Source organism: Nelumbo nucifera, chromosome 4 (assembly GCF_055504915.1).
Source record: "Nelumbo nucifera cultivar China Antique chromosome 4, China Antique-T2T, whole genome shotgun sequence".
NCBI classification, from domain to species: Eukaryota; Viridiplantae; Streptophyta; class Magnoliopsida; order Proteales; family Nelumbonaceae; genus Nelumbo; species Nelumbo nucifera.
In genome coordinates this window covers 286,708-307,290 of record NC_142652.1, presented here as the reverse complement: position 1 = coordinate 307,290, position 20,583 = coordinate 286,708, and the positions used below count along the sequence as shown (strand labels likewise).

Genomic DNA, 20,583 nt, shown 5'->3' with positions numbered 1-20,583 from the left:
TGCGCAGGTTCAGATCTGAAACAAATTAGTTCAAGATTTGAACCTAGCTCTGATACCACTGAGGGGATGAGAGATCCATTGTATGGATGCTCTGATCTTGCGGAATAAGGGGGGCGAATTTCAAAAATTTTTCTCTCCCTTCAACTGGGAATCGCATTTCCTATTTTAGAAAAACATATTTTTCAAGGATCAATCTTGAACCATGAACCAAACCAGATCTGAACCAAAAGAAGTAGGAGGGAGGATGTACCTGATACGGAGAAACAGTATCTCCCAATGGAGGTGTTCACGTTCAACGAAGGATCCAAAATCTGCTCCCACTGAAGATGGCGTAGTGTAGGATGGAGCAGAATCAACAATGTTCTTCCAAAAGAACTTGACCCTTCGCAAGAATCAACTGCATGGCTTGTGAGTACAGCTCCAATCAATCTTTTCCCAAAAGATTGGTATCAAGATCAGATCTTGATTTCTCCCAAGAACTGGAGATCGAACTGAAGGTAATGGCGGTGGCAGTAACGAGGCGGCAATAGAGTATTCGCAAGGTGCAGAATTCTCTCTTCTTGTGATTCCAACACTCAAGAGGATTTTTTATTATGTCTCTTCTAAAAGCTGCCTCCCCCTCCTTCTTTGTTAACTTAAAAAACCAGCTCGTAATCCAATTAGGAGTTGCTTATCCAAATCATATTTGGATCAGCCCTATCTTTAGGTGATAAATATAAACCCTTATCTTATCTGTAGATTAGATTAGCTTTCTCCTAATCTCATTAGGAGGTTTCTAGATCTGAATCACATTCAGATCTGGACTCTCTGAGTGGATAGGGTCAAGACCCTATCCTATTTGCTAATCCATCTCAGAATTCGCCCCATGATTAATTAATCAAATAGCCCAGTTCGAAATGGGCTTTAGGCCCATTAAGCTTATGTACTCACTTAACCTTCCTAACTGCTGCCCAATTGGGCTTCCTTGTATGGCGTGGGACCCAAACATTGATCTACACATCAGCCACATGGGTTCAGCACAGCCTTTGTTACAAGGCCTGGCCGAATACACTGTTATGGACAGTGCACCCCCTGAAACCCATCTTATGGGCTCTAAGGGCCCAACACTTACCCTAAGTGGTCCCTGGGCCAAGCCACCTTGTAACACCCAGGGACTGTGGGCAGATGCAAGATTAGCCCATCAGGTATTATCCTCAATGGTCTTACACTTAACCTCTCAGCCCATAATGATCATACACTGCCCGACAAGAGAGGACCTCTCCCTCAGCTGCAAGGAACAGTGTTGCACTCTCCACTTATATGGATCCCGGGAATTAAAACTTTTTGAAAACATTTTAGAAACCATAATATATATAATTTTATATCTCATATAAAATATACTTTGCAAAACAAATATCAACGGTTGAAATCGGCTGCCGGCAGTCTTGGTTTCCATCAGTGAGAGAGCATCCCCGATCATTACCTTTGTTCGACAAAGGGGCTGATCCTATCACTATGATCACCCACTCAGATGAATTCTCAGACTGTCCCGACATACCTAGGTTTTGACCCCCGCTAAGGATCTCACTGATTGGTACATCAAAGACAGCCCAATCTAACACACAGTGCGGTATCATAATCGAGTCTAGGGGTCGGGTGTAATTTTCCAGTTTTGCCCATCAATCTCCAAGGTCCCGGGCAATACTGGAAATATGGTCCAATTCATAGATTCAATTAGTCCTACACTGTATGTGCCTAGGGTGTCACCCTGTCAGCTGAGACAGGCCACCCCAACCGACTTGGTGGCACCACAGTGTCAGCCTTATCAAGATAGGTCTCCCTAGACCGACCCATTGGCTGTGAACATTCTAAACTAACACGAGTCTCATTAAGTGTCCAGTTTAAGGGTATTACACAGAAACATACCAAGGGAGCATGAATCAAATATGCACTTTTATTCGTTTACAATAAACTCATAAAGTACATCATTTTGATTGAAGCTAAGGGCATACAAAACTGTGTAACAAAATTCAACCCCAAAGGGCTGCTAAACCAACACCTCTTAGCCAACTCATTGGTACAAAGGGCATGAAAGACAGTCTCCTCAACTTCTTGACAAATGAGGCATATACACTGGGGAAACTGTCATCCTTTATTTGCTCTAATAGCTATTGCATTCAGACAACTTTTCCATAAAAAGGATTTCAGCTTTTAAGGCACAGATAAAGGGACCAAACTGAGGACCATAAAGCCTTTTCATTTGTTCCCGGGTTTTGGGCATCAGCCTCCAATCATGCATAAGGACCCTAATACTTAGAATTTTCTCCTCCACATTTGGCAAAAAGAGGTTTATAAGCTCTGAGTTCCATGATCTAGAATTTAGGATCATCAAGTCTCTAACTATGTTTACATTGGGGTTTGCAAGTTTTGGTCCCATTATTTTGAACTCTTGTAAACCTGGAATCCAAGGATCCGACCAAATAGACACCTTACTACCTAATCCAATAGACCAGCAGGCTCCTTTTAAAATTATCTCTCTGCCTGCAAGGATACTCTTCCAACCCCGTAACCCATTCTTTGGGAGGCTATCATATAGGAAGGACTTTTTTTCACATATTTTGCCTTGATCAGTTTTGCCCATAAACTATCATCATTTCTAGATAATCTCCAAGCAGCTATGCCAAAAGAGCTCAATTAAAACAGGTTGGGACTCTAAACCCTAGCCCCCCATCAAGCTTGTTTCTTCTTAAAAGATTCCACTTCACCCAATAACCCCCTCTTTACCTTCATTTTTACTCCACCAGAAGCTTTTCTAGAGCCTTTTGAGCTTTTCACACAGGCCCTTTTGTCACGGGGCTATTCAACGAGGCCCCGTGCGGCGCTCAACGAGGTCGAGAAAGCCTACGGATGCAAGCAACAACACACAAAAGGCAACAGGAAGGCACACAAATTAGTCAAAAGGCTACTTGTATTGCATTGATCGATGGTAAGCACAAGCACACAGTTCAGTGTCAAGGGGATCTCATGCTTAACCTTTACACGCTATTGACTCACTCGACGACCTACCTCCCCTCAAAGAGTACGTTAAGCTTTTGGGGGAGTGACAATAAGGAACATAAAAAAAGTGAAAAATCATACTACAGAATTACAATAATGCCATTGGCAATCCCCCCATACAAAATACATGCAATGTCCCACCCAAGGCACACACTTGGACACTCGGATGGCATGTTGTGGGCGTGGTGATGGCACTTGAAGGCGTGACAAAACGGTCACTTGTGACATTCTCCCCCACTCAGTTCCGTCTTCATCCTTGAAAACCAGCTTCTGCTTGTGGCTCGAACTTCTTATTGGTGAAGGAAGGTTCTTCAACTACTCCACAGACAGGGTTTCATCCAAGTCCCGGATAGAAGGTTAGGTGGACGGCTTGTGGATGTCCTTGATGGTGGGAAAGCCTATGGCTAGACCCTAAGTTAAGTCCCTGCCTGGCTGCTTCAAGGTAGGAGTTTGGGTATTCCCCATTGATAGTAGGAAAATTGGTGGCCATGGCTATGTCAAAATGATGGTTTGGACTCTTCGAGTATTGGTTCCCCTACATTTTTTCCCAAGGATGGCTGCTCACCATGCTACAACGTGGTTCGACTTGAGGAGGGGTGAGAATGTGATTCCTATATTGCTTGGGTAACACTCGCTCTCTTCGACGATTGAGGTAGTGGGTACGGTTATAGTTGAGGTTGGCCTTGGGTCTTCTCTTGGGCCCATTAGTTGTGGGCATGTGCGTCTTCTGCTGCAATGGTGGCTTTTGCTGCTGTTGCTGGTGTTGTGGTGGTGTTGGCTCTGACGCTGGCGCTGACTTCTTCCTGGAGTCACTGTGATCACTTTTGGTTGCAATAGTAGTGGTGGTTGTAGATCTCTTTGCCATCCCTTGAGGTTGAGGTTGGTGTTGGAGTTGCAAGGCTGAGACTTACCTCTTCTTGGTACTAGTCGTGGCGATCATGTTGACCATGCAAGGTGACTGCTCGTCCAAGATCATCTGAGTGTCAAGGCGAGGCACCGGTACCGCTCTTGCCTGTATCATGAAGTCCATTCCAAGGACAATATCGAAGTCATCCATGTGAATAACGGAGAGGTCAATCTCTCCATTTCAGGTGCCGAGTTGTAGTCTTACTTGGCGAGCCATGCCTTCAGTAGGTTTGGCACCTATCTTGACTGCTTTGAGCCAGTTGGGCTCTTTGGAGATGGCCAAATGAAGTCTCTTGGCCTCTGCAATGGATATGAAGTTGTGAGTGGCCCCCGTGTCAACTAGGGCCCTAGTTGGCTTCCCGCAAGGGTTACATCAACATACCTCAGTTCTCACTTAACTGAGGCGGGCTGTTTGGAGGTAGCCCCTTTCTTCATCATAGCATTAAAAAGTTGTAGGGTGCCTGTGTACTCCGCTGCCCACCACTATGCTCGTCATCACTCAACTTGGCAATGAGGGCATTTATCTTCTCCTGTTTCAGTTAATGTCTTGTCAGGTGTTCCCCCCCCCCCCACACACAAATGTAGCATGTAGGTGGACGGGTTGGTCTACCTTGGTACTTGTTGTTGTAGGAGATGTGACTTCCTTGTGGGTGCTGTCCCTTCTGGTACTGTGCTGGCTAGTTGTGATAGGGCTGCTTCTCTCTCGGGAGACTTGGTTGTCTATCTCCCCCACTCAAATGTGCAGTACGTGGGCTGGCTAGCTTGGTCCCTTCATCATCCGACAATCTCAGTTCACTAAGTTGTTCGGCCATGGCCATGGCAGAGGAAGGTCTTGAACATTGCGTCGCTGGAGCTCGAGCTCGGCCCAAGGCTTTAGGCCATCCATGAAGTTGAACAATAGGTCTTTATCTGACATGTCGGTGACTTCTAATGTGAGAGCAGAGAATTCCTTCACATACTCGTGGAGCGAGTCACCGTGCTTGAGGGACTTCATCCTTCGGCGGGCAAGGAACTCCACATTCTCTAGATAGAACTGTCTCTTCAACTCTCGCTTAAAATCAGCCCATGATTGTATTATGCACGTACCACGTTCTATGTCAACACACTTTCTGCGCCACCACAATGTAGCTGTATCAGTTAAATACATTGTAGTTGTACGTACCTAAGTCCTTTCATCAACCACATTGGCTGTAGCAAGGTATTGTTCCATTTGCCACAAGAAGTTGTCAAGCTCTTGTGCATCTCGATTGCCTGAATAGGGAGTTGGCTCCGGAATCTTGATGTAGGAAGGAGTGTGCAAGGCTGAGGTGCTGGTCGGGTTGGCAATTGCTCTCTTCAGGATGGCGCACTCCCCCTTGATTTCCTCAAGTTGAGCTTGGACATCAGCGGATGTGTTTAGGGCGGACTTCAAAGCTGCCCATTTGGTCTTCATCTCATTCAGTTCGGCCTGAGTGGCCATTGATGTGGAGATGGTTCTTCTCCATGTTACCCACTCTCTCTTCATCTCGTCGAGTTGGGCTTGAAAGTTGTCAAACTTGTCTTAGACATGCGAGTTGGATGAGCTTCCTTCTTGTTGGCGTGCGGTGCTGTAGATTTCTTTGAGCATGCCGTTGAGTATGTCACGGACCTCATCCACGATTCCGCTTAGGCGGCCTTCCACTTCCACCAGTGTACTCTCCATGGTTTCCATGTTTTGGTGTAGCTCGTCTAACGAATCTCGCATCTCACCTACAGTGGCTTCGCAACATAGCATGCGCAAGTCAACGGTTGCATGCTTGTTGGTGGATTTATCATGTTTGGTAGGCTTTGGTGCCTTGTCCTTGCCAATGTCGTCGGTGGGCGCATCATCGGCCTCATGGGATGTGGAGAGTCCATGCTCGATCTCCTCCATGATCTCCCTGTTGTGCTTCATGTTGTTACTCGCATCGCGGGTCGAATGGCTTAAAAGGAGCTCCTGCTCTGATACCAACTGTCACGGAGCTATTCAACGAGGCCCTGTGCGGTGCTCGACAGGGTCGAGAAAGCCTATAAATGCAAGCAACAACACACAAAAGGCAACAAAAAGACACACAAATTAGTCAAAAGGCTACTTGTATTGCATTGATTGATGGTAAGCACAAGCACACAGTTCAGTGTCGAGGGGATCTCGTGCTTAACCTTTACACGCTATTGACTCACTCGACGACCTACCTCCCCTCAAAGAGTATGTTAAGATTTTGGGGGAGTGACAATAAGAAACATCAAAAAGGTGAAAAGTCATACTACATAATTACAATTATGCTATTGGCAACCCCCCCATACAAAATACATGCAATGTCCCACCCAATGCACACACTTGGACACTCGGATGGCATGATGTGGGCATGGTGATGGCACTTGAAGGCACGACAAAATGGTCACTTGTGACACTTTGGCATAAGAAAGTAGGACATGCTATAGGCTGGGATTGCATTTTAGACATATTTGATTAGGACCTCCTTCCCTGCATGATTGAGTAGTTTTCCTTTCCAGCTTATTATTTTTGGCTCCACTTTATTGGAAATAAATTCAAAAATTCTAATTTTTGATATGGTAAATTGGGATGGCAAACAAGGGAAATCAAGGGCTTGTCAACCCTCTTTAGGTGCATGCTTCTAGCAATTATCTTTTGAATTTTATTATGCAAGTTTGAGCTAAAAGAAACTTCAGACTTTGAGATATTCACTTGCTGCCTAGAAGCCTACTCATATAGTTTGATGGCTTCCAAAATACTCCATCATTCTTCTAAGTCAGCTCTAGTGAAAATAAAGCTATCACTTGCAAAAAAAAGGTGAGAGATGATAGGGCAAGCAAGATTTAATTTTGTGCCAGATACTAGCTTATCTTTGACTAGGTAAGCACATAAGAGGAACATATACGAGGAAATAAGATCACCCTGCCCTAGACCCCTCATGTGGTAGAACTTATTTCCTTGATGAACCATTTACTAGGATGTAGTAGGATATAGATGAAACACATTCCACAACCCACTTAATCCAATTTTGCCCAAAACCTAATTTTTCTTGCACCTTTTCAAGGAAACACCATTTAATCCTATCATATGCCTTTCTCATATCTAACTTAATAGCCATTAACCTTTCTTTGCTTTTGACTTATTCAAGTGATGAAAAATTCCATGGGCTATTAAGATGTTATCACCTAAGTATCTACCCTCAAGAAAAGTGCTTTGATTTTTTGAAATAAGAGGGGAGCTTCTTCTTGAGCCTATTGGCGAGGATTTTTGCAATAATTTTGTAGGTCATGTTGCACAGGCTAATTGGCCTAAAATGGCTAGGATCCTCGAGTGATCAACTTTAGGAATTAAGGTGATGAGGGTTTAGTTAAACTCACTAATTTAGTCCCCACTCTAGAAAAAAAATACTATGGCTTGGAAATCCTTCCCCACTATATGCCAATATTTTTGAAAGAATAGATTTTGGAAGCCATCTAGCCCTAGCACTTTCCTTAGGCTCATTTGAAAGGGAGCAATATCAATTTCTTCATTAGTTATTTCTCTTTCTAGATTTTCAGCATCCTCAGTTGGTAACAAACTATTGACATGGCTTAAAGAAATCTCAATGTTTGAGGGGTTTGAGGTGTTGAAAAGGCTTTGAAAGTTTAATCTTAAAATTTTCTCAATTTTGTTATGATCCTCCTCCCACTCACCATTTTGGTTCTTTAATTTCAGAATTTTGTTTCAAGCTTCCCTACCTATGGTAAATTGATGGAAGAATCTTGTGTTATTATCACCCGACATCAACCGGTTACACCTGGCTTTTTGAGCCTAGTGAATTTTTTCCCTTTGTAACTAGACATTTAAGTTCATTTCACATAAATTAATCTTTTCTTGGGAAAGATCCTTACTTTTGCTCTTTAGGAATTTTCCAACTCACATTAGGTTTCTCCTATTTCCCTGTCCAATTTCCCAAAACTAGATTTGTCCCACTATTAATTCATATGAGAGCCATCTACATTTCCTTCTCGGGCAGAATTGGCTTGACCTAGCAATTTTTTTCCACACCCTCTTTAGTACCTACCTGTTCACTCCTCGTGGTTTGTCCACATTTCCTCAAATCTGAAAGGACAACGTCTTTTCCCAAAGTTTAGATGCGGGTTTAACATTATGGCCTCCCTAGAAGTTTGTTAATTGCAATCACCTCCCCTAAACTTTTAACATAGTTGCAAATAGACCCCTTTGTGAGAATATTCTAAAAAAGAGGTATGAAAATGTCCAAAATACCCACGCAGATATTTTTGACCAAAATGTTTGTTTTCCAAATTTTATCTCCATATGAATCGCTAGCCCAAACCCATCCAATCTCTTTTCTAAAATTGATTTTTTTTTCAAATTATCCTTCGTATCAATCTCTCAAAGGTAAAGTTGCAACTTTAAAATCTCTGCATTTCGTTGTTTATAAAGTTTGTATTGTTTTTTCTTCTTTTTTTTTGCAAAAACCAGCCTCAATAGAAATTTCATGGGTATTTTGGACATTTTTGTGCTTCTTGTTAGAGAATTCTAAAAAAGGAGGTCAAACGTGCAATTGTGTTAGAAAGTCCATGGGAGGTGACTACAATTCCAAACTTCAGGGGAGGTTTCAACTACACTTAAAAGATTCAAGGGAGGTTTCAACAATTTACCCTTAAAAAAACAACTCTTATACCGGCCTTTGCAGATTAAGACTCCTAAATATTTAAATGGAGTGTCCTTACTTGAGAACCCAGTAATAAAATCAATAATATTCGCTCTACTATCCACCATTTTACTCGAGACAACAAAACAACATTTTTGTCTTTTCAACTTTTCCTAAAACCAACTAATAAGCAGCTATGAAGTCCACACATTTAATAGATTTCTTGTTATCCTGAGTGTTGGTACCTTATTCTTGGGCTTTGTCTGATTCAAATTAATTATTTTTTGTCCTTTGTTTCAATTCTATTTTGTTTGTTTGTGGAATGACTTAAGTCCCACATGGACTTGGAAGAGCATTCCTCTTGGGTTTATCTATTGCCTTGTGCTTTTGGCTTGTTTCTTATGGGGCTTGTGGAGAGAGTGCACCTCGACCACCATACGCCTGCATGCGTCGGGCCAGGCCGGGTTGGGTTGGGCTAACATATGCGTGCGCCCACCCACCATATTGTGTTATGCCATGCCCGTTGGTCTAGGGCCCCTGTTCCTACCTTATTTATTTTCTCTTTTTCATTTGTAAGGTGTTTTTAATGTTTTAATCAAGAGTCCTTCTTCTTAACATTTATTTATAACCGTTGCACTCTCCTAATCATGGGAGAACTTGTTAGACAGTTTGTATGCCCTTAACTCCAATCAGTTTTGATGTACTTTAGACATTTAGTGCAAATGAATAAAGTGCATGTTTGATTCATGTTGTGTGGTATATTTCTGTGTAAGACCCTTAAACTGGACACTTAATGAGACTCGTGTTAGTTTAAAATGTTCACAGCCAGTGGGTCGGTCAGGGGAGACCTATCCTGATAAGGCTGACACTGATGTGCCACCAAGTTGGTTTGGGAGGCTTGTCTTAGCTGCCAGGGTGAGACTCGAGGTACATGTAGTGAGGGTTCAACTTGAAACCTTGAACTGGACCAGATTTCTAGTATTGCCCTGGACCTTGGAGATGAGTGGGCAAAACTAGAAAGTTACACCTGACCCCTATACTCGACTATTATACTGCACTAGGTGGCGGATTGGTTCATGAACCCATCTGAGTGAGATCCTTAGAGGGGGTCAAAACCTGGGTATGTTGGGATGGTTCATGAACCCATCTGAGTGGGTGATCATAGTGACAAGATCAGCCCCTTTGTCGGACAAAGGTAATGATCGGGGATGCATTCTCTCTGATGGAAACCAAAACTGTCGGCAGTTGATTTTAACCGTTGGAATTTTGTTTTGCAAAATATATTTATAATGATATAATATATATGTACGGTTTCAACTCGTTTGCAAAAGGTTTTAATCCCCGGGGTCCATCCTAGAGGAGAGTGCAACACTGTGCCTTGCAGTCGAGGGAGAGGTCCTCTCTTGTTGGATAGTGTTTTGGATCATTATGGGCTGAGAGGTTAAGTATAAGGCCATTTAGGGTTATACCTGATGGGCTAATCTTGCATCTGCCCACAGTCCCTTGGTTTTTATAAGATGGCTTGGCCCAGGGACCACTTAGTGTAAGTGTTGGGCCCAAGGATCCATGTGATGGGCTCAAGGGGTTCACTGGGATTTCTAGTGAATTCGGCTAGGGCTTGTAACAGAGGCTGGGCCGAACCCATGTGGCTGATGTGTAGATCAATGCTTCGGTCCCACGCCATACAAAGAAGCCCAACTGGGCAGCAGTTTGGAAGCCTATTGAGCACTTGATGCATATTGGGCCTAAAGCCCATTTCTAACTAGGCTAATTTGATCAGTCACTTCTGAGGTTAGGTCAAGCCAAAAGGATTGGGTCTTAACCCTATCCACTCATGGAGACCAAATTCAAATTAGGATTTGAATCTGGTAACCTCCTGATAAGATCAGGAGTGGGCTGATCTAATCTGCAGATAGAATTAAGAAGACTCCTTATCCAAATACATATTTGGTTTAGGATAACTCCTAAAGAGATTAGGAGGTTTGTTAATCACTAAGTAAAGAGGAGAAAACCCTAATTTCGAATTACAAGAATTCAAACCTTAAGGGTATTCGCAAAACACACTGCATCCTGAGATAGGATCTCAGAGAAAACCCTAGAGAGAAGAAAGCTATTCGCCACCTTCTGCTTTAGCTCTCTCCTCCAGCAGCCGCCGCCATCTACTGCCAATTCGTTTTCTCTGTGAGGGAAAGATCAAGAAAGGTTCTTGATATCAATATTTGTTGAAAGGTTGATCGTGTGTGGTGCTCATTGCTTCCATCGAGTTCTTCAGAAGGACCTGGTTCGTGGGACGAACACTGCTGGTTCTGCTTCACTATTAATGTGTCATCTTCAGTGGGAGCAGTTCTTGGGAGTTTCTTTGGGCGTGAACACCGACATTGGAAGATATTGTTTCTCCAGATCAGGTATATCCCTTCCCTTCTCTTTTGGTTTAGATCTGGTTCGGTTTTGATTCAAGTCAGATCCTTGAATATTGTATTCTAAAATTAGGGAATATGATTCCCAGTTGAAAGAAAGGTAAGAAATTTTTTGAAATTCGCCCACCCATTCTGCACCCTTTTGGCGTCCATATGATGGATCTTACCATTCTTTCAGAACTCCCAATGTTAGTGGGAAACATGTTTGTTGTGGCAATAGGCTTGCTCAATTTCCAAGGTAACCATAATTTTTGTATACTAAAAATTGGCTTATCTTCTTTGAGTTCTTGCTCTCTCCCAAATGGTTTTCATCACTGTTGAATTGTGTTCGGCATATGTAACAAACTGGTTCGTTGCTTTGGGTTGTGAGTGCAGACAATGCCAAGGCTGAGAGATGGTGTATCCTGGAGGTCAACTGCTGAAAACCTTCTGCACCAATGGAAATACTCTAAGAGGTGGAAAATCAGTTTTAAGGAGAGCATACACTTGTTGCAACTCAACTATTAACCTACAAGTTTTCCATTTATTTCTAATTAATTTTCTATATATATTTTCTTGCAATTTGGAACTAGTTTCTTTGGATCAGTTTGATCTTTATTACAACCATATTACATACTAATTTCCAATGCTGAGAAAAATGATGACATCATTTACCGATTTGCATATAGAGTATGAGAGATAAGGGTGACACTCTTGGGAATCAAATAATTATCTCTTCCCTTAGATTCCAACAATAATTTAAGGCCTCTACTGAAAACATCTTCAACAAAAATTGTTTCACTACCTTAGACCACATGTAGACTTGAAAAAGCTAATAGGAGAGCCATAAATGACCATAGAGAACCAGCAATTAGTTATCATTCTTCGAACAAGATCAATCAAAGTGTTAGAGAAACCAAACCTGTCCAACACCGAAAATAAGAAATTTTACTACAGCTTGCCATAGGCTTTAGCCATGCCTAGCTTCAGCATCACATTTCCCCCCATAGTCTCTCCTATCTAAGTCATGGACCAATTCTTGAACTAAAGCAAAAGCAATGGAGACAAAAATACTCCTCCCCTTAAGGAAGTAAGGAAGATTGCTCCTCTAAGATTAACTTTGACATTAGAGTGCACATTTTGCTTTGCCAAAAATATCAAAGAGCATAACCTAGTTGTCACCACTATTAATCTATGTTCCAAACTATTAATGTAGAAATCTCCAAAAAGATCTATTAATTAGTCTTTGTTCGGGTAGTGCCCTAGCTGGCCGAAGTTGCCACATGGGTGCCTCCATGGCTGCGACACTCGGACCACGTTAGTGTGCTGCTCACCTACAAGTGTGGATAACTACATCCCCGAAGACCTCGGAGAGAAGTGGAGTCCCGCATAAACAAGGATAAGCACCGCCCCCTAAGGATAAGTGCTTTCGTCAGGGAAGACGGAGCCTCTTGAAAACCTCGGTGGGCAGCCTCATCCCATTAACCCCACAAGGAACATATCTGATTACAACATGGACACTCACCTATTTAAAGGCATCCCCCTAACAGCAAAGGATCTTCAACTATCTAGACTCTCTATCCCTCTTACTCTCTTACTATTCTCCTTGGCATGGATCATCTCGCCCTCTACAGCTTGGTAACTTCTCGCCCTATTACTAACTTTAGCATTGAAGTGCTTTCCCACGAACCTCATCCTCAGCCTTTGACTCTTCTTCTTGCAAATCTCCTCGATGCATAATCCCGTCCTTCCACCTTGGCTTTGTTCAGTTGGCAGGATTATCTGTTGCATGCTCAATTCGGTACACCTTAGATCAGACAACATCAGTCTCCAATTATAATTCCTTTTCCCATGCAGTTGGATAGATTGTGTCCTGTGGAACCCTTATTTATGGATGGAAAACTGCTAGCAAGACCTTGCCTGCATTGAAAATCCCAAGGAACATGACTTGTTCGATATTCATAGGAATTTTGACTCCGATGCAACTAAAATGCATAGACTTTCCATCTATTTTAGTCACTAAACCACCATATATCAAAGTTTTATGAGATTCATCTACATTACATATATTTTAGTCTCTAAACCACCTTGAGAAAGATCAAAGGTCTAAAAGGAGCATGTGATATTCATCTACATTCTTTCAAAATTAAATATTTACACATGCCCTTCTGCTAGTTTCATAAAAAATATAAAAATTCTGTCGGGTTTAAGTAGGGACAAGTACAAATCTTGATATGCTAACCACAAGACCCTACAACTTCAGGACATATTTGATGCATTATGTTATAATTCATGGTTGGATGTGTGACTATAGTGTCTTGTGTCTAGGATGTGTCTAGTGTTTTGTGTTCAATATATATCATATTTCACATGAAATACCATGCTTACAAGGACTTGTTTCAAAACCATATGTTGTAATTTATGGGGAAATATTTCCGATGTGTGCCTTGTTGCCAGGACGTGGCCATACTAGGGTGTAAGGGTGGATTCAAGCTGGGCCAAGGCAATTATTTAACCATTTGAGCTTGGCTTAGTAGAAAAACATGAGGCTCAAATTTGGCTCAACTCAGAAGCTCCCAAGACACCTACCCTTGAAATATCAACCCAAAATTCCCCCGTTCCGCTCTTTGTTAAGCGAAGATTCCATTTCGATGCCTCTCATTAGCCTAAACACTAAAAACCCAGATTCCCTTGATCTTGACACATCCGAACTGATCGAACCACTTCATTAAACTCCAAACACATCAAAACACTCACCTGTGAAATCTCGGCCCAAAACACCTCTGTTTACCTTTCAATTGCACCAAGATTTCATTTCAAGGTCCCAAATTGACCAGATTCTAGATCTGTCAAATCCAGGTCCAGTTTCCCAATCTGACCCCACCAATCACCTCAGACTACCCAAATACCCTACCCTATGAAATTTCAGCCAAAATATCCTCATTTACCCTTCCATCTAAAAAGATTCTGTTTCGGTCAATCTCGTTAGCCCATAGACACAAACCCCCATTTGTAGTCAGACCCATCTCAACCCTCCACATTTTGACCCAGAACCACCCATCATTGACCCAAGAACTTGATTCAACCTATGGATCTGGTTTATCTCAACTTGTCAAAAATTACCAAAATACCCTTGAATTTCCTAGAACTTACAAAAACACCCCCTGGCGCCATTTAAAAAACATCGACCCCTTCATCTTTGCCCAAAGCAGAGAGGGAGATGATTTTACTGTAGCCCGTCTTCCTCCCTTGGTCACTGAATAGCAGCTGCGGCGAACCCAAAGCCGATCTCCCACTTCCGACCACTTTCTCCTCTCCTCCTCTTCTTCTCCTTCTTTCTTTCTTGCTTTCTTTCTTTCTTCTTCTTCTTCTTCTTCTTCACTGTTCCACTGATTGTCACCCCCTTTCTTCCCTACCACTGTCGTTCCACCCGAACTGCCACTGCAATTCCTAGCAGTGGCAGCATTCTTCACTCCCTCTCTCTCAACTCTTTCTATTCCCTATTCTCCCATGAAATAAATAGAAGAGGGGCCAAATTCGAAGATCGATTGTTCCTCTTCTTCCCATTCGAAGGCACTGTCCATTCTTCACCCACATCTCAACACTAAACAGAGGTGGTGGCAACTTTTCAAATTGATTAAAGCAGAGATCCAAGATCCGATCATAGTCATTCACCAATATCTAGTTCGATCAGTCACCATTCATTTCTCCTCTACAACTTAAGCATCGCAGGTATTCCTGTGCAGATAGTTCTTACTCCACATTCGTATGAGGTAATTTCTTCCCCTTTCCATGTATTTTGATTTTCTTCCTGACATTTTATCGGCATCTGCAGTTGGGAGTAGAGGGGTTGGTTTGGTTCAGCCTAGGTACCTCTCGTACCATCACAGGTTAGGCTTAGGATTTCAATTCTCTTTGATTGAGGAATAAGATGATTTTTATTCATGAATCATGTGATAAATTTGGGGTTTTCCTCTTGTTCTTGCCATTTTTCTTCATCACCATCGATAGTCTTCTATTCTACCCCTGAAATTAATTCTATCATGCTAGGCAAATCAATGCAATAGCTATTAGCATAGTTCAATTAATTATCCCAATCCATTTTTTGTTTAAAAGTTAGTATGGCTCTGTCATCTGATGTTTGAATCTTCTTGTAATGTTCTGTCGATTTGTATTTTTCTACTGTTAATGTCTCTCATATTATGTTGAATAAAGTCCTCCTGTTAGCCTAGGTTTTACTATCTTGTTTGAGTTTTCTTTTGTAAATAAATATCCTGCTGATAAGTAAAATTCCTAAGGGAATAAACATACTCATGAGTAAGGTGGTAGAGAAAGAAGAAAATGGATGAAGTTTAGAGATTGAAAGTCTTCGTTTAGTTTGGAAGAGTGACAACAATGCGAGAAGGGTTTAAATCGAAGGGGGTGTTAGCAGAAAGTAGTATAGATATGGAATAAAAGAAAATAACAGAAGAAATAACTAGTATTGGCGAAGGTAAAATCCTAAGCTATGAAATAAAGGTCATATAAAAAAAGGAAAAGAAAAAAAAGAAAAGGGGGAAATAAAAGGAGTGGACCAAATGGAAAAGATTGAAATGAAGGAAATTGGCTTAGTTGATTCAGATTTTCTAAGGCAGCAAGGAAGAGATTGGGTTATTAAATATAAAAAATATAATAAAAAAATGAATAAAAAAGGAGAAAGGGATAAGTGGAAAAAATGTAAATAAGTAAATAAACCAAAAAAGAATATATAAATATAATAAGCATAATAAATAAATAAATAAAATAATAAAAGAGATAATATAAAAATGTGATCATGTTGTTTCTCTTGTGTTGCTTTGTTATTTATTGGTTTTGATTCATCGAATAATCATCTTTATTGTGTTTATCCTAGTTTGGGATCGCCATGTGGGCACCAACTATTGGACCCGGGAGAGGGGTGCCTAACCCCTTTCCTCTCCCATCCAAGTCTTACCTAGACTGGTTAGCTGGTGCCTCAGGCTTTGGAGTCACTATTGGACAAAAAGTGCTTTTCGATGTAAATCCCAGAGGTCCTGTCACCTCCTTTTTCATTTACTTGATGAGTGGCGACTCCATTTCCCGCCCAAGTGACAAGTGAGCCATTTTTTGACACTCATAGACTGGCGACTCCACTGCGGAAGTTCTTGGACCATAGGTGGGACCCACATGGGGTACCCAAGTTGTTTATTCCTTTTGAATAAAGTTAGCTTTGTTTTGCTAGTCTTTTACTTACATGTTGCATTTTGATTACTTTATCTTGTCTCATTGCAACAAATAAGATAGTTCTCTTGTCTCTTTGTTTTTTTTTTCTTTCTATTTTGCTAGCATGCATAACTTTAGGTTAAGTCTTTGGGATTGTCATTTAGCTCAAGAAGTTTGGTTGCACATTTCAATGTTAGCATCTTTGTTTCTTTATTTTTCATATAATGGTTTCTTTGAAGTTGTGGTAGACTCATGCTTATGTTTCATGCTATGATTGTCATCCTTTCCTTTTACGAATAAAATGCTTTCCCCTTTGTTTTTAATATTGGTCTCTTGGAACATGTCTTGCATGATAGAACAAAAGTAATAAAGGGTATGTATGTTGTTGCTATGAGCATTTATTTCATGTGGATTGTCTCTCTTCCCAAGAGCCTTCCAAGGTATTCAAGTCATTTTTGGGTCATTCAAAAGAAAACAAAAGAAAAACAAAAAAACAAGATGTGTGCTCTTGTAATATCATAGCAAATGGCAAAGTGGATTGGCTAGCAAGTATGGAAATGCATCATGAGGCTTTTACTTCCTCTTGGGTATTCTTGGATCTCATTGTTTAATGATTGTTGGGACTCTTAAAAAGGTAAATTTCTTCTTCACATTCCCCTCACTTTGAATGCCATTGATGGATAATGTTAGACAGTTTTTGTATGCTCTTTGCTTCAATCAGAATGATGTACATTATGAGTTTATTGTAAATGAATAAAGTACATATTTGATTCATGTTCCTTTGGTGTGTTTCTATGTAATCCCCATAAACTGGACACATAATGAGACTCGTGTTAGTTTAGAATGTTCACAGCCAGTGGGTCGGTCTGGGGAGACCTATCCTGATAAGGCTGACACTGATGCGCCACCAAGTTGGTTGGGGTGGCCTGTCTCAGCCGCCAGGGTGAGACCCTAGGCACATGCAGAGTAGGATTAATTGAATCTTTGAACCGGACCAGATTTCCAGTATTGCCCTGGACCTTGGAGATTAATGGGCAAAACTGGAAAGTTACACCTGACTCCTATACTCGATTATGATACTACACTAGGTGTCGGATTGGGTTGTCTTTGATGTACCAATCAGTGAGATCCTTAGCTGGGGTCAAAACCTAGGTATGTTGGGACAATCTGAGAATTCATCTGAGTGGGTGATTCTACTCACATGCCATCCTGCTATTTCTTGCGAAGGACTAGGTTCTTGGAGAAGAACACTGTTGATTCTGCTCCATCCTACACTGCGCCATTTTCAGTGGGAGCAATCTTTGGATCCTTCCTTGGGCGTGAACACCTTCGTTGGAAGATATTATTTCTCCGTATCAAGTATAATCCTCTCCTACTACTTTTGTTCAGAACTGGTTCAATTCATGGTTCAAGATTGATCATTGAAAATATGATTTTCTAAATAGGGAATGCGATTCCCAATTGAAGGGAGAGAAATTTTTTTTGAAATTCGCCCTCCTTATTCCGCAAGATTTGGGCATCCATATGATGGATCTCTCATCCCTTCAGTGGTATCAAAGCCATGGTTCAAATCTTGAACCAATTCTTTTCAGATCTGAACCTGCGCAAATGGGCAAAAGGCGTTCTACCCAATTTGCGCAGATAAGGGTTTTGGGAAATTGTTCCCAAAATTATGGGTGAATAGTCTGAAATTAATTTTTATATAAATATGATTATTGTTTAGAATTGTTCTTTATGATTTTATTGATTTATGGGTTGTTCGTACAAAAGGAGATCGAAATCTTGATTTGCGCAGGGAACCTGCAATTTTGCAATTTCTGGATTATTTTATTGCTTTTGGTCTGTAAAATAATTGTTTTTTTATTTTTAGATTGAATGTATAGGTATTCAATCTGATGTAATTATTAATAGAAATTAGAAAATTGTGATCTAACCTCTGTTTTGTAGGACGGATTGTGCGAACAGCCCTGTTTGACTGATTCTTGTTTTTCTTTTATCAATATTTAATTTTAGATTATTTTCTTGAATTAAAGGTTTAATTAAAGATCAAAACCTAAACCCATTCGAACCAAGATTGGTTCAAATTGTTTGGACCGAATCTAGGGTTCGATCAAGGCTGAATGTCAGCCATAATTCTTCCCAAAATGGGCCTGAGGATTGATAATTAATTGAATGCTTAATTCGGCCCAACCTGTAAAGGCCCAGTTTTAAATAGTTAAAACTGCTAAAGCCCACTTAACAAGATGAAGCTATATGGGCCAAACCCATTAACCCTAATTCGGCCCATATACCTAGATAATGTTAATGGTTAATATTATTGATTTAAAATGGGCTTCAAATGGGCTTTACAGATATTTAATTGATTGGATCAATTTATCCTTGCATGTGATGTATGGATGTGTAATGTGCTACGTACATGGGCCATAAGTGCTTGGCCCATGCTCAATCGATAGTGGCTCTTGCGCACACCATGGCTGGGTGCACATCATTTCCATGGAGAGGTTACATGCGGAACCCTAGCCGATTTGGGCCACCGAAATCAGGCTTTATGAAAGTCAGTGGGAGCCACTTTGGTTTGACCTCGATCAAACTAGGGCGTAATTTACTATTCCCTCCAGCTAATATGAGTGCATGTGATAGGGAGTTCATATGATGAACTCTCTAAAGGCCTTCCATCATTAGCATGAGGATGGGTCCTTCAGTAATGAGGAAACGCACCAGAAAATGGGTTATCCATTTGTTGTTGGGCTTGTCTGAGTGTTTCATAAGATGATAGGGGCATCATAGACCGATGTGGGAGGCTTCACCAGAAAATGGGAACTCTCTCATGGTACCTTGGCGTTCACGAATATGATGGGTAAGCACTCACTGGACAGAAAGGTTTACCTGAAAATGACTCTGAACCTTGTCTAACAGAGGCCAAAGGGAAAACTCATATAATGAGTGGATATGATCCTTCACAGAAAGGTGGTGGGGTTATGCAACTGAAACAGTTGGCTCCATGCACCCTATGTGATTTTCCATATTTCCAGAGACAACTCGTAGTCTCCGTTACTGAGATAGGAGGGAAATCTCAGAGATGAATAAATGGGAATGGAACGTAGATTAAAAGCCATATCTATATAATGAACATGAAGCAAATTTGGTTGTGGACTGATGTTTGTTTTTTTATCAGAAAATGGCAAACGGACAATTTGCAAAGCTTCTTGATGACAACAAGCTGAAGGGCCCAAACTATGCCGACTGGTACAAGAACCTTATGCTAGTCTTGACTTCTGAAAAGTTGGACAAAGTGGCTAAAAATCCTGCCTCGGAGCGTTCGGGTGATAGGGATTCTGAGGCTCGAAGGAGAGACTATCAGGAATGGGAGGAGAAAAACTCCCTTGCCCGCTGCTATATCATTGCCTCATTGGACAACCCAATACAGAGGCAGTTCGATCTATCAGATCGAACTTGGCAATGACATATTGAACAATCTCAGGACAATGTACGAAGAATAGAATCGTTTTATTCGGTAGAAGGTCTTGAAACAGTTCATGACCGCGTAGATGTCCAAGGGCCAACAAGTTCACGACCATTGTCTTCGGATGATGGGTTACATCAACGAACTGGAGGCTCTTGGATCCGGGCTGAACCTTGCAACCCAGATAGACACTATCCTCAATTCTTTGCCTCCTTCCTTTAATCCGTTCATCATGAACTATAACATGAACAAGCTGAGTGTCAGTTTGCAAGAGCTCAGCAATATGTTGCAACGAGCAGAAGAACTGATTAAAAAGGATGAGCCTGTAGCTATGCTTGTTGAAGCTAGCAACACAGGCAAGAGAAAGTGGAAGGCAAAGAAGCCTCAGAAGAAAGCCACTAAGGGTAAGAAGCAGAAGAAAGACAAAGCATCAGATGCCTGTCACTTTTGCAAGAAGACCGGCCACTGGAAAAGGAACTGTCCTGCCTACCTGGAATCCAAGAAAGGTAATTTCGAATCTTGTGTTATAGAAACCAACTTATTGGTAGCTTTTGCGTCCTGGTGTATTGACTTTGGGGCTTCAACTCATGCGTGTACTGAAAGATTGTCTTTATGTACAAAATTTAAGAAGAAATTTGATTTCTGCCTCAAAACTGTGTGCGGATGGTTATTCTGTCTTTTTTAGTAATACGATTACTATTAAAAGAAACAACAGATTCATTGCATACGGGGAACTGGAGAACGGTCTCTATGTTCTACATCCTTCTCTAGAAACTAACATAACCGAAACTATTTCGGCTGAAATCCCCAAGAAAAGAGTCTGTGATACAGTTAATCCCACGTACCTGTGGCATTACCGACTTGGCAACATCGATGTTGACCGAATCACAAGGTTGGTAAAGGATGGTCCTTT

General features: G+C 41.3%; 1 protein-coding gene across 1 annotated transcript in view; it reads left to right on the top strand.

Moving 5' to 3' along the window:
• Positions 1–14,225: 14,225 nt before the first annotated feature.
• The window catches only part of LOC104591948 (transducin family protein / WD-40 repeat family protein), a 136,468-nt gene continuing 130,110 nt past the window's right edge, over positions 14,226–20,583 (top strand). The window contains exons 1-2 of the mRNA XM_010251107.3: positions 14,226–14,760; positions 14,823–14,877. The gene's annotated coding sequence lies outside the window, so the exon portion shown is untranslated. The remainder of the gene's footprint in view (positions 14,761–14,822; positions 14,878–20,583) is intronic.